The 15,209-nt window shown below is 41.9% G+C and overlaps 1 pseudogene; it reads left to right on the top strand.

Annotated features, from left to right (window-relative positions):
* The first annotated feature begins 4,809 nt into the window (after positions 1–4,809).
* LOC113838360 lies at positions 4,810–5,750 on the top strand (annotated as a pseudogene).
* The last annotated feature ends 9,459 nt before the right edge of the window (positions 5,751–15,209 follow it).

The following is a 15,209-nucleotide window of genomic DNA, read 5'->3' as shown; positions in this document are numbered from 1 at the left end:
CTATGTTGTCTTTCTTTCTTTCTTTCTCCATAAGGCCTTAAAAGAGTTTCTGACTGGCTGTATCAATAGCGTTTTTATACATGTGACTGGTGTCAGCCACAGCTACATCTCCCAAGGCTGCAAGTTATCTAAGTTCTGACATTGACCTTACCCTACCCTTCTCCCCTCTGACCTGCTGTAGGTCATCTGTGGCTGCTTCCCTCTCCTGCACCTGGAGCACAAACCTGCTTCTCTATTTTCTCTTCTGTTGGTACTCTCTCTGACTCAGTGCCCTTCCTGACCATGTCCAAAGCAATCTCTAGAAGGCTCTGTGTATTTCCTCCTCCCCATGCCCTGCTCTCTCTAAAGGAATAACATTTTTAACTGAAGTTATTGTTGGTCTGATATCTAAACAAATCCCAATAAACCCATGAATGACATTTTTATTTCCTATTGCTAAATTTTTCTATTTTTCTATATTCTCCTTTTTTAATTTCTTTTTGAGACAGTGCTTCTCTATTTCCAAGTCAGCTCCTTTGAGAGCTGTGGCCACTTACAGTACCTTACCAGCCTAACTCTCTCAGGAGTTGAGGCAGCCATATTGCTATTTTTTGTTTAAGCTGTAGATGCTGATACAAAGAAAGGAACAATGGATGAACAACCCACCTGAAGTTTATTTACCAGAAATTCGGGGAGCGATGGGGCTGAGTTGTCAGCCAACCCGAGAGGAGCCAAAAGAAGGGAGGAGAGATGGGAGGCAGGACTTTTTAAGTGGAGCTTGCATATGCGTACTGGGGTTTTGCACCTGAGCAGAGTCCTCACACAGGCCCCAATGCATGGCAGGTGTGTGCTCCAACATTAGGGGGCATGGTCATCCAGGTGTATTGTTCTTACACGTATCAACACACCCACTGCTACCTTGACCTTGACGCTGGCCAGCAAATCCACTGGTGATTCCTCTGTGTGTATTCCCTTCTTTCTTAATCTTGGTGAGCACCTCCACTATGTAACATCCAGTGCTACTACTTCTTACAGGTTCCAGCAAGGGATATGAAGATTAATAAATGCAAAACAGCTGGTCACTCTTGAAAGGATAATGACAATTATATGTAGGGGGTTGTTGACTTCTATAGCATTGGCAGCTCCCTAGGAAGTAACTCAGTTCAAATTCCAAGCTCTAAAGCCCCTTGCCCTATGCAGATAATCTGCATATTTGTAAACAGGCCTTGTTGGCAGGAGGGAAAATAGGAAATATCACCTGGCTGTAGGCAGCCAGTAGCTCCCCAGGTGTACTGCTGATCAACCCTAGATGAGAGAAGAATAGCAGACACCCAGGGGTCCCCCATACCAAGGGGCACTGCCCAGCTCAACACAGGGACCAGCAGAACTTCAGTTTGGCACATGGTCCATCCCAGCCCTAGCAGTTCAGATTCTATAGCTCAGCCAATCTGCTCTTCCTGGTCTGGGGACACAGGCCCACACACTCACCATGGCATGGCTTGTGGTCTTCCTTACAGCTTTCCACAGAAAAACAAGAGGAGAATCCTGGAAGGAACCTGTAAGCTACCCTCCACTGGTGCTCCTGATGGATAAGCCTTCCAAAAGTTCATCCTTAGTTAAGACTACCCTGCTGGGCTTCAGGATTTTAGCAGTCACCCTACTGAATGAGCTAGATCAAATGACTCAGATCACACAGACACTCCCAGCTTTGCATGCTTCCACACTATAGTCAGTTATGGTCCTGATGTGGGAAATTAGTAATTCAGTAACATCCTCCAATCTGACAGAGCACATCCTGTTCCTCTTCCATGGCACAGGTTGCTGTGTATGCACATTCAATTACATGCTCAATGTTCAGCACAGACAACCCTTTGCTTCAAAGCTGGGAAGTCCTGCAACCAAACACAGATCACACATAGATTCAAACATCATCTGTTGTTAAACAAAAAAGGAGGAAGAAGAAGAAAAGAAGAAAAAAGCCCTGGATGAGAACACAAGGAAGGGGTTATAAAAATGTCTTGAAGACAGAGAAAATGATAGTGGATATTAATTATGTATTTATAACCCCCAAAATTATATTTAAAAGTTGAAACAGGCATTATGGTCATATGCTCCAGAGACTGGGTTTTGTATCAGAGCACATCCAGTACTACTCACACCATTTTTCTCAGGGTTATCATCTTAAACCTGGAAAAAACAATTTTGTTAGGCAGTGCAAGACCATTTTATCCAGTTCTTTTTCTTAGGTTGAAATGTTGTAACATCAGGAATTTGGTTTCATGATGAGTTCTTTTCTTTATCTAGATTCTTGTTTGCCTGATCCATGAAACTGAGAAATGGAATTCAGGACATTTATGAACATCTAATATTGATTACCTGACTCCACATGGTAAATGTCAACTACTATCAGAAGGCAATCTCTCTTCATGCCCCTCCTTTCTGTTCTATAACTACACCTGAATGAAATTCTTACACAGGTTACTCCTTCATTTGTAAATTAACAGTAAAATCTTGAGAACTTGGAGGATATTCATTTACTTATTATTTCCTTCCCAGAGATAAGTCAAGGCCCAAGATAGAATGAATTGGACGACTATCTTTCCAGTAATGTGCAGGAGAAGCAGGATTAGGTGTTCAAAGTAATTCTCAATTACATAGTGTGAGGCAAGCTTGAGCTATGGGAGACATTGACCAAAAGCAGTGGTTCTCAACCTTCCTAATGCTGTGATGCTTTAATTCATTTCCTCATGATGTGGTGATGCCCCAACTGTAGAATTGTTTTCAGTGCTACTTCATAACTATAATTTTGCTGGTATTAATTACAATATAGAACCCACAGGTTGAGAAACATTGCTCTAAACTGATACATATAAATAAGTAAATAAACACCACTGAAGATAAAAATGAAAAGAAATTCTTAAGCAAGGAAACAATGGAAAAATAGAAACAAAGGGATTATGGCCGTTATGCATTTAAAGAAAGGAAATTTTTAAAATGTTGTCAATAATTGAGTTTTTAAAACAGTTAAATATAAATGATATTATGCTTAGCGATACTGACTTTCAAACAATGTAGGCTCTTTCCTAGTAGGGATACTGTCACTAATAAGACATTGCATGAATTTTGTCATATCTAAAATGTTAGCTACTGAGTACTGTAAGGTGACTCATGGAACTACAGCCAATGGCCTCTACCTTTAACCTGTGAGCTGTCTTAACTGTATCAAACAGGATGGCACACATATATCTCCATAGGACAGTTGCCTAATTGTAAATTCAATATTCATTTGCTGAAGATAACACTTCCAAGCTGTCTCTGTTCATTCACATGACATGAATTAAAACATGCTGGGAAATTACAAAAACATTGTTATATCACAGTCAAGTCCCTTTTCAGGATGTTGATTCCAGCAGCTGATTGCCTTCCCTGTTTCCCCTGCAGTGTACCCAATACACTACTCCTCTTGTTTTGGTCTGAAGACAGAAGGAATGCTCCACATGCATATTCTTTTCCTCTGACTGCTTTGGATAGTTGACTTACATGACTCAAATGGACAATTTTAAATCTCTGAGGTGGTACAGTCATTTAATTGAAGAACTTTGGAGGTGAAATAAAGAGAACAGCAAGGTCATTGCCATTGGAAAGCAACAGACTGGAATCAAAGCCACTGACATCAACATAAGAAAGCTTATGTCAGAAACATTTTTCCTAACCAGATGGAAATGCAGCTGTCCTAGAATTAATAAGCCTTTCCAGGGAGAAATCACTTCACACACTTAGGAGGTTAATAAAGAAAAATCTCTTTATTGATGGTATTCATCCAACTCTATGTAAAGCTCAAAGAGGAGCCAGTTTAGACACATTTGCATTCCACAAATGACATCATCCTTAAGTGTCTTTAGATTCATACTCCAGGTTGAACTTTGAACAAACTAAATAGAGGGTAACTTGTAGATCTAGCTACTTAGGAATATGTGAGGATTACACAGCAAAAGATATGCCAAAATAAATTAAGTACACCTGTGATCTGGCCTTGAACTCACCTCTGCTTGCCTATGCCTCAGGAGTGCTGAGATTTAAGCTTCTAAGGAAAAGAGCATCTTGTATACTACTCTGGGTGGAGGGGGGAAGAAAGGAATAGACCTCTATGAAGTAGCAGGAAGCTCAATATGTGGGGACAAATTCAAGCAGCAGCTACTCAAATGGCACCACACAAAGGGATCACAAGGATTCTTAGAACATTACTAAGCCAAAAGTGGCCATTGGACAAATAACAACAGCTCCATATGATGGGAGGAGTTGGGTTCTTAGGATCTGAAGCAATCTTTGAAAAATGCTCTGGCCCCAGACAATTACCAGCTCTCACAGGTCAATTATAAGTTTTAGTCAAGGGTCTGTGTTTTACTGTCAATACCCCAGGCCTTTGAGTGAATATCCCAAGACCAAGGCCCCAGGCTGTTAAAGCTGACAAATGAAAATTAAAATTAATAAAAGTTTAAGAACTTGAGCCCTGAAAAGGAAATTTCTACAGGTAAGGCAATATTTAATTCATTAAATCAGGAGTGCCATGGGCAGCACCTGACAGCTTGCTCTCAGAGAAGGGGAGGTAAGTGTCCAAAACTCCTGTTAACATTCTTTTGCTAATTACTGGTTGTAAACATCCTGCAGCCTCCCTAGGTTGGAAGTCTGTTGGCCACAGGCTTCTGCATCTCAGGCCAGGCCTGGCCCCAGCCTCTGTGATTCTCTTGCCCTAGCAGCCGCCCACCAAGCAGGCAGACAGCCAGGTCACCAGCGATGCCCCCACAGCCGAGGGGTCCCAGGCAGAGGGCCATGCCGTGCCAGAGCGCTGAGAAGGAAGCCGGCTTTGAGACAGAGGGGGAGGACAAGGACGACAGCTTCCTCCTGCTGCAGCAGTCTGTGACTCTGGGCAGCTTGACCGATGTGGACCAGCTCATCGCCAAGATTGGTGAGACGCTGAAGCTGGACACAGCGCACGATGGCCCTGCCTCGCCGAGTGCTGCCCCGGGCCCCCCGCCCCTGCGTGTCCTGGCTGCGATCTCAGTGGAACAGAACCGGTCCCCAGCGAGGCAGATGCTGAGATCTTCTGTGTCTGCAGAGACCGGGGCCCCAGCTCACCCTGGAGCCATTCTCTGCATGCTGTACGCACGGGCGCATGCGGAGCCGGGCAGCTCCCTACTGTGTGGCAGAGCTCACCGAGGGCGCCAGCGTCCTATCCCCTGTGTCCCTGCAGCCTGGCCTTGAGGGACCTCCGGTGACAGGCAAGCCGAGCACCCTGCAGCCTCTTTCAGGCCCGTGCCGGCGGGGTTGTCCCCAGAGCACAGCCATGTCCCGCCTTCTGCAACAGCGACGTGGATCTCAGCCCGAGACCCACACCAGCGATGACGACCCTCACCAGATCCTGCAGCAGCTCCTGCTTTCGGGAAACCTCATCAAGGAGGCAGTGCCGCGGCTACATTCACTACAACTACAGCTACAGGCAAATCTTTCCTCACCCTGATTCCTCAAGCCTCTGTCCACCCCTGTGCAGGAGCCACCATCACCTGGGAGCCCTTGAGCGGCCTGCAGTGACCCTGGCACTTGGGTGAGGAGGGCGCTGCTCAGAACTGGGGAGGACTTTCTTGTCCCTGGCAGCTAACAAGCAGGGTAGCTTCCTCACCAGCCTGTACCTGCAGACCAAGGCATTCACCCAGTGTGGCTAGTAACAAATCTACACTTCACACCCAAGTGACTGGAATTGGGGCTGAACTGATTATAGGATTTTTAACTTAACTGAACTGTTTTTGAATAAATGTGTTCAGGTGTTTGTTAAAAAAGAAACAAAGAAAGAAAAAAGATCCTGCAGCCAAGGGGATAATTGACAGTACCCAGTGACCCTCTAACCCTGCAAGCCCATGTCCTGTCTTATTTCACTCAAATGTATGTCACTTAAAATATATAGTTACTGCTATACTCTGTACTTTGTATAACCTGAAGTAACCATGGAAACCCTGTAATTTGTGGCTTTCAACCTTTGGTCTTCCCCTGTGAAAGCTTCTCTTTTTGGGTGGTCGGTATCTCACTTACCCGCCATGCAGTGAGATCCTAGCTGGCCAGCTTGAAATAAAAAGAAACCTTTTGCTTTTGCATCAGAGTGTCAAAACCTTGGTTTAGTCTCTGGGCTCCAGGAACCTGGCACAACATTTTGGTTTCCTGACCAGGAAACCCAAGACCCTCCCAGGACAGGGAACTCATAGGTTTTCAACCCCAACTAGTTGCTTAGTAAATGTTTTATATTTGTCTGTTAAGTTCATGTTCCTGTAATTTATGTATGCTAGGGATACAGGTAATAGAGGTAACAGGCCATTAGCTTGGCAGATTTGCCTACAAGGCCAGGCCTGGGCAACCTAGGAGAAGTCCTCAACTTCCCTTCTAGGGTAGGTATTCTATGGAGAGTTGGATCAAACCTGCAATCTAGGTTAAAATAGATGCTCTAATTGAGAACTTCTGTTGGTAAAATAGGGGATCCAAATGAAGGCTTACAATGGGTAAATGTAGGAATCTAGGTATAGGCACTTTATTCCTAGTCTCAGCCCTGTGTTTGTTTTTTGTCAGTTTGTCTTCTCTTGAAGGATTATGACTCAGGACAGAATCTAATGGGACAGACCCATTCCTCCCCTTTGAAAAACAGGGGGGAAGTTACAGCCTGGTGGAGGACTGTACTCTCTGGCTCCTTGCATGCCCCTATACCAGCCTGGGCTGCCGCCTCCTGATGGAGGCTCCTGGGGCTACCTACATAAAAGCCTGTGAATGGCAGGCACTCAAGGCTGCTTGTAAGCTCCTTGGGTAGAAGCTGGCTTCCAGAAGGACTTGCCCGGCCCCTCCCTCCCTGCAGGGTGACAGTGGCCTAAAGAATGCCTTTTGGGAGCTCCACATAGGCCTCTGTCAGGGGTGGGTTCAAGGATGACAAATCCTTGGGAGAAAGATGCCTGTGGGGCACACACTGGGCTAGCCAAGGGGTGGGTGCCTCCAAATTTAAGTGTGCCCCTCTGGCTCTGCATTCCTGGGAAGCTGAGGTCCCAGCAGGTCTGTGTGCAGAAGGGGATCAGAGGGTAGCAGCAGGCCTGTGATTGCTGAAGGGAGGGGCATCTTCAGTGTTGCTCAGCCACCCAGGGAATGTTGCTCAGTGTTGCCTCTTCACCATTGCCCAGTAAGTGCAGAGAGCTTGAATGCAGCCTGGGTGGCACTTGCTGGCTCATGAGACCTAAAGGGCATGAGTGAACCTTTGGAAACCTTGCTGCTCTTAGGAAAGCCATGGTTCCCCCAAAGTTAACACTCACTGGCTCACTTGCCTGTCACAGCTCTCTCTAGTGCTAGCAGATGGGATTCCTGCACCCTGACTGAAAAGTTGCCCACTCCTAGCCAAACAGACTTGGCTTTGTGCTGTAAAGTTGCAGCCTATGGATGATAGGTTACTGTTATGACACTGTAGCCAGACTTCCCTCCTCCACGGCTGCTCTGGTCATTCAGATTCAAAGGATGGTTACAAATTGTTATTGGTTAGGGTAATGAAAACATATTTTTCCAAACCACTGGCAGCCAAGGACAGTTTGTGCTCATCAGTGCTGCCTCCATTCCTTCCTAAGCCAATTATGTTAAATTATGCCATTCTGTATACTTTGGGAAGCTTTGACATTTAAAGAAAAGTCAAAGATACATTATGTTTAAAAATAATGTTTTTCATTCATTCATTCCAGGAAAAAAATATATATGTGTTTTAGTCATCCAAACGTAATGAGTTACTTTTATTTGTCATCATATTAAAATTTGGTACGTATTATTATTAACTAAAAAAGCGGGGATTTAGGGTAAAGGTTTTTATGTCAACTAAAATATAATAACATATAAAAGTTGTATTAAGTTTTACTGTCAGGGGCCAGGAATGCAGTGCCTGCACTGTGTGTGATTCCTGCTAACAATTAAGATGGAGAAATAAGGTTAAAAATGGATGGTATGTAGATGTGATGGCTATGTGAAGACTTGGTATGATCAGTCTGATGCAAGAAGATCAAATGGGTTAAAACATTAGATGTAGGAGATGTCAAATGGGGGTGCACATTCAGATATCCACAGACTACACCAAAGCATCACAGAAGAGCATTGGAAAGAGCTTAAGGTGTTGAGAGTAGGATTCTGCTTCTCTGAGCAATAAACAATAAAACAGGAGAGTTGTAAGAAGGTAAGAAATTTATAAAGTTATTAAAAAATAAAAGGAGAGTTGGTAAACCTCATGTATACAGTAAAAGGAACAAACAGTTGAGAGACCAGAGAGTGCAGAGAGGCACAGGGAAAGGTACTCTCAGGATTTAGAGGAAAATAAGAAGACAAGGTGTTCACTTGAGCCATGCACCCCTGAGTGAGAATCACTGAGAGAGGGGAAAAGAAAAAGACAAAGAGAAAAGGAAAGATTTGTCTAAGATGGGGATACATGAGGGAATCAGAGAAAGAGTAAGGGAATGTAAAAAGAAAAAAATAGAGGGTGTCAAAGAAAAGTCATAAAAGTGTCAGAGGAAGATGTAAACAGTTTGCTCTGGGCTCACATATCTGCATATACCAAATTAAAATATGGTAATATAGGTTAAAAATTTTGACCATAGCAGGTTAATTGTTTAAAAGTTTGTTTATTGCTCAAAAAAATATGTATGCTTGTTAGAAAGTTCTACCTATGTTTTTCTGGTATGCACATAAGATTTGTTACAAACAAGGACCTATAACAGAAACGGTTTAACCATTTTTCCTGTCTAGTGCTAACAGCAGCCAGTCATTTATTGACATAGCTCACAATTTATCTATGAGCTCTGTTCATTAAATTTGGGTAATCAGGAATTCAGATGTCTTTTTAGTAAGGATGGTATTAGAAATACTTTATGTTTAAACCTGCTAAAAAAATTACAACTAATAAAAATTAAAACTAGTAGTACTGGGAATTGATAAGGTAAATTTAATTGTCACCCAGGTGATAATGGTTTTAAAGACCTAAAGGGTACATTATTTTTGATATTGCAAGAAGACATTAAAATATTTTTAATTATTTTTAAAATGGTTAAATTTATCAGGTTATATTTGTGCTTTTGTTATGTTGCTAATGTTTGTACTTAAATCAAAGAACCAAAATTTAAGATCACAGCCATAAGCTCCACATGCTAACCAAAAGTTGAGCTGTTCATTTCATCTGGTACAGTAAGACAAAGACCTAAGTTTAACAAAGGGCTTAAAATAACTTCTAAGCACATGGGTCTCAATTCTTTCGAGGTTTAAAAAGAAAACAAAACAAAAAAAAACAAAACCCTTTTATAAGGGTAGCCTAGGATTCCCTGTATGTCAGATATTTACACTGATAACAACAGAAAAAAATTGTAATAAGTATTAAAACATTAAATTTTAAAGGTAAACCTGACAGTGTAAAGTCTTAATTTTATAAAAGCTGCTAACCTATTGTAAGATGTTAATAAATACAAGTTACTAGCCATCCTTTTAAATAAACGAGTTCATTGCTTATACTCAAGCTAAATACTAATGATTTAAAAGAGGGATAAACCTCACTGAGTCCCTTGTATATGTTTTCAAGTGTTAAGCTTAAAACAAATAACTGAAAACAAGTTGCCAGATTTACCGAGGCAGACTTCTAATACTACAGAGATCTGCAGAATATAGAATTCAAAATGTTAACTACAAAGCTTACAATATCAGACAGAATTCCAGATCCTGACAGTGACCCAAGGTCTCCAAAGAAGATTATGGGGTAACATGGTTTGTAATGATGCTGACCCCAAGGTCTTCATAGTGGGGACGTCCAGCTCTAATCATGAATGGCTTTTTATATTCTCTTAATTACATTCTGTCCAATTCATTGGGTTACATAGGTTTATATTTGCATCCTGTTTTGTGCTATCATTATGATTCTGTTGTTCAAATCTCTGGCTCAAGTGATTTTACCATATACCTGTGTTCTGAATCTCCCTGCTATGAGGGTTGCAAATATTGTCTCACAAAGTACACATTAATATATAATCAACAAATAAATTTCATTTTTTCTCTATGCCTATGATTTTAGTTACATATTTATTGTTGAGCACAAATACACTTGTGTTTAATGTATGAGCATTTCCTTCAATAAGTTAAGAAGATGCCCTTATTGTCTGTAATATTTGACCATATTTTCATGAGATGTCATTTAAAGGGATTTATTTCACGGATGTTTGCATTATATGTATCATCCATGTTTTGACTGTAGCTCAAAAGGGAGGCTCAGTGTCTATTGCCTTCTGGAATTGTTCACACCCAACTTGCCATGATACTCTACACAATATACAATAAGCTGTAGGTTTTGTCAATATAATCAGTGCATATTCATTCAGCAGACCAGTATAATGATAATCTTGGTTCCAATGATGCATATTTCTGTATAAATGTGGGTATGGTAAATGTGGGGCATGGTAACCAGTTCTGCTATCCTTCTTTTGCTACCCTGTGTCTGACATGGACACAGTAATATAAATAGTGATAGCAAAAGTCAATGGCAGTATATACCTGCTTTATGACTACTTGAAAAATCCAAGTATCAGTAAAAGTGCCTTCCTTCTTAACATTTTCCTCATTTCCCACCTTTGTGTGAGTCTGTGATTCAGCAGATGTAGCCAGGAGATTGTGGAGTTGGCCACCCTGCTTCCTGGTGTGACAGTTCCATTCATGTGTGTGTATATCTCCTTGCAGAATGGTGTCACCATATACCAGACTGGGAGGTTGAGATAAATTGTTACTAGTGCAATGCATAATAGGTAGTATCCTACCTTTACCTGTATGCATGTGTAGCATATTTATGCAATATCCTCCAATTTGTTGATTTTTAAATCTTTATCTTGAGATATCCTAACGGTGTTTTCTGTCCTGGGGCTATTATTTCAGCCTTAGTTATGTCCTTTCTCTTCTTGTTCCTGTAAATGCAATTATAATCCCTCATTACTTCATAATTTATTGGGTATTCTATTTCTGGCATTATATCTATCACTTCTTTAAGGGTGATTTTCTATTTATTCTAGGCCTATTATTTAATTCATATGTTGCTATATCTAAGGCCAGAGTTATCTTAGTATTTCTCATAGATTCTAATTTATGTTTAGCATTCCATTGAATTGTTCTATGTCTCCTGCTGCTGTGGGGTTATAAGCTGTATGAAAGTCCCACATGATTCCTAAATTTCTAGTCACTCTTTGTGTTTGTTGTCCTGTGAAGTGTGTGCCTTGATCAGATTGTATTATATTGGTTGCTCCATATTTTGCTGCCCATGTCCATAATGTCAATATGGTGGTTGCTTGATTTGGGGATGTTGAGGACCTGACTAACCCCAGTCCTGTATGTATATCCACCATAGTACATGGGTATTGATTCTATTTTTTAAAAGATATTCTATATTCATTATGTATATAACAATCTCCTTTCATGTATATCTGCACACCATAAGAAGGCACCAGATCTCAAAATAGATGGTTGTGAGTCACCATGTGCTTGCTGGGTTTTGAACTCATGACCTCTGGAAGAGCAGTGAGTGCCCTTAACCTAAGAGCTATCTAACCAGCCCCAAAATTTATTATATTATTTTTATTTTAGGTGCACTGGTGTCTGTGTTGAGGGTGTCAGGGCCCCTGAAACTGGAGTTACAGACAGTTGTGAGCTGTCATGTGGATCCTGGGAACTGAACTTGGGTCCTCTGGAAGAGCAGTCAGCCTAACAACTGAGCCATCTCTCCAGCCCCGGGTATTGATTCTTATGTGTTCCTCTAAGACTTGCAAGTTTCCGAAATTGCCAAGTTGGCAAGAAGGTGTATAGTAATCTAGCCACACTCTCGAGCCCTTACCAGGTTATGACCAGGGAGGAATGACAAACTCAGAGAGTTGGTTTGAGTATATAAGTTTTACTTCACACTTATGTCAAAGCAACACACAAACATAAGCAAACAATCCTAAGAACCACAGACAATAGGCTCACAGCAGGGGTACCTCTCCTGCAGCAGCCCACAGGTTCAGGCTAGGGACTACCTCTCCTCTGGATTCAGGCTGGATTCAAGTCTCCAGTGTCATGGAGTCTGACTCAGAAAGGGCAGCACTCAGCTTGATGGACTGGTTGTCTCAGGTTAGCTGAGGAGAGCTCCAGGACATAAAGTCATGGTACACTCTAAAATCCCCAGTTCTGAGCTGGTCCTTAAATAGTTCACTAAATTGTGCTAATCACACTTTGCCACAAGTCACACATTCTCACTCTTATCTACAATGTCTGGGCTGCACCGTGGACCTATGCTCCCTTTCCTTAATCTTTCTTCAGCCAGGACTTTGTCTGCCTGGTTGTAACCTCCATTCTAATCTCCCTCCAGCCAGGTCTTTGCCTGCCTGGTTACAAGTCTCCTTACAGGGAGGGTGGTGTTTCTGGAAAGCCTTCAATCCCTGATTTCCACCCACTCTTCCCACATTATTTTGGCTTTTGCCGTATGTACTGTGGTTGCCTTTGGGGTGTTGGTACCTTGAAGGAGTTGCTATGCAGCTTGGATGAACAAGTTTGCTGGGGAGTTAAATTTGTTACTCTACCTAGCCAGTCCTATTTAGTTGCTAAATGAATTAGTTATCCCCAGCACATTCCTCAGAGCTCTTCCTAGACTGAATCCTGCAAACTGTCTGGAGCCCTTTCCAGGTTTTGATCTGGGTGGAATGACAGACTTAGAGAGTTAGTTTTTAATATGTAAATTTTACTTCATACTTATATCAAAGTACCACACTAGCATAAGCAAACAGTCCTAAGAACCACAGACAATGGGCTCACAGCAGGGTTACATCTCCTGCAGCAGCCTGCAGGTTAGGGCTCTCAACTTCTTGTCCTCTGAATTCAGTCTCCTGAGGTCCCAGGGTCATGGTATTGCTTCTCAGAAAGGGAAGCACTCAGCTTGATGGACTGGTTGTCTCAGGTTAGTGGAGGGGAGCTCCAAGGCATAGAATCATGGTGCAGTCTAAAATTCTAGTTCTAAGCTGGTCACTTAAATAGCTTGCTAAATCTTGCTAATCACACCTTGCCACACACCACACATTTTCACTCTTATCAACAATGGCTTCCTTTCCTTTAATTTTTCTCCTGCCAGGTCTTTGTAAGCTTCTGTCTCAATCTTCCTTTTGGCAGGCTTTTGCCTGCCTGGTTACAGGCTCCTTACACATTTTAATAAATCCATTTCCACATATGTGTAGTGAATCATTCTACCAGCACTGTTGAGAACCATGAGTTGTTGTTTTTATTTTTTTTTCAACTCCCCAAGGAGTAAGTCATGCTGGCTAACAATAGTGCTTATAAACACATTTTCCTTACTCCGTTATTCTCCAAGTATTCAACTGTCCATGAGGACTACTCTGTATTACTATTCATTTGTCAACATTTTGCTCTGAATTTCAGAAATATAACTCCTAAAGCAATGGAGGCATCATCCAACTTTCTGATGGGAGAAAGTCCTATTATCTTGTTTGTGATCTAGTTACTGATTTCCTTTCCTGGTTTTCTGAAGTCCCTATTGCAACTAGATAGAAAGTAAGATAGAAAGTGACCTCAGTGTGAAGCCACAATAACAAAACTCTCCTATTGTTTCCTGAAATCTCTCTTTAGTTGTTAATAGTTTGGCTACTCTTTCACCTGAGTGACAGAAATTTACTCCACTCCACATACTGTAGAGGGCTGAAAAAGTTTGCTAGCTACTTTGTTTTCAGAAGAGAGAAGAGTAAGTGTCTTTGGAGATCAGGAAGGTAGCAGGGTATGTTCTTGGAGCCTGGGACAAGTGCTATTGATATGATTATCTCTGCTGATGTAGAAAAGGTCTTTGTCTGGGGTGGAAGACAGGATCAGGAACTATTTAAAGCACAGTGTAATCCTATGGGAGAATCTCTTGTCACTCAGGTGTCACTAGACAATCATGCACTCCAGGCAATCTCCCAGACAGAAGTTCTGGGTCCTTCCTGCTGTCATCTCCAGGCTTGTCTTTGCAGAAAACGGTTCTTGTGGTCAGTATTTCTGTGCTGTGAGTGCTGCTGCAGGGAGTTGAGCTTAGAGGAATTGTAAAGCCACAACATGGTTAACTTGGGGCTACCATCCCCAGACTGGGAGAAGTGGCACAGGAGCCAGTGTGGAGGAACCTCCCATGCCTGAGTGGGAGTCAGTGGACAGATACAGAGTTTGCCATATTCATGCCTGGTCTTGCATTAATTATCCTGCATATTCCTAATGGTCCTGTATGCTCCAGTTTATTCCCATGTGATCCAAAGGGTCCTGAATGGTCTTTTCAATTCTCTGGTCCAGCTGGCAGACTGAGTATCTTCACTCTGATGGCTGGAACTGTGCAGAGCATTGGGATTGCAACTGTGCTTTGAAATATCCTTGTTGACATCACTGTTAAATGCAGGCACCCAGAGTACTTATCATGTCACTATGAAGCACAGATTTGCCAAACTCTGGTCCCTTTAGTGTCTCCCAGAACTTCTACACGTTGAAATTATAATAGCTATGGTAATTTTAATTTTTGAGACTGTTTTTTTTTTTTTGTGGCTTTGTAGACAGTCCTAGAACAAGCTCTTGTAGACCAAGCTAGTCTCGAACTCACAGAGTTCCACCTGACTGTGCATCCTGAGTGCTGGGATTAAAGGCATACACAACCACTGTCTGGATTATTATCTATGGTTTGTATACACTTGGAGTTAATTATGTGGATCTTGTAAACAATATTTCCTTAGTAGAGGAACACTCCACTGCTAAACTGTGATCTTGAAGTATAGATGCAATGGCAGTAGAATTTATACTATACAGATTTACCAGTTCTTAGGAGACATTAAGTCAGAAAATAGAATTTAGGTAATGGAGGACTGCATCTTAAATTCTCCTTAGACAAGTAGTATGCAGCCATGATGGTTATAATACAATATGATGAGATGTAAATGTTTGTTCCTCAGGTTTATCCAGCCTTATTCCAATAACAAAGGAGTCAACCCTGATTTAAAGCCAGGAGAAATGCCTATTCCTCTACTAAAACAGCAGGCCTCTAAATGCTGCTCAAGGGACCATTACAGGATCACAACCAGCATTAACCCCTCATGTGCCATAACGGTATATTGATTCCAGTTTGCTGTATCTCCAGTCTTTTTTTTATATTTATT

Source organism: Cricetulus griseus, unplaced genomic scaffold, assembly GCF_003668045.3.
Source record: "Cricetulus griseus strain 17A/GY unplaced genomic scaffold, alternate assembly CriGri-PICRH-1.0 unplaced_scaffold_1, whole genome shotgun sequence".
NCBI classification, from domain to species: domain Eukaryota; kingdom Metazoa; phylum Chordata; class Mammalia; order Rodentia; family Cricetidae; genus Cricetulus; species Cricetulus griseus.
Note: the sequence above shows the minus strand (reverse complement) of the source record. Positions and strands in the feature narration are given on the sequence as shown.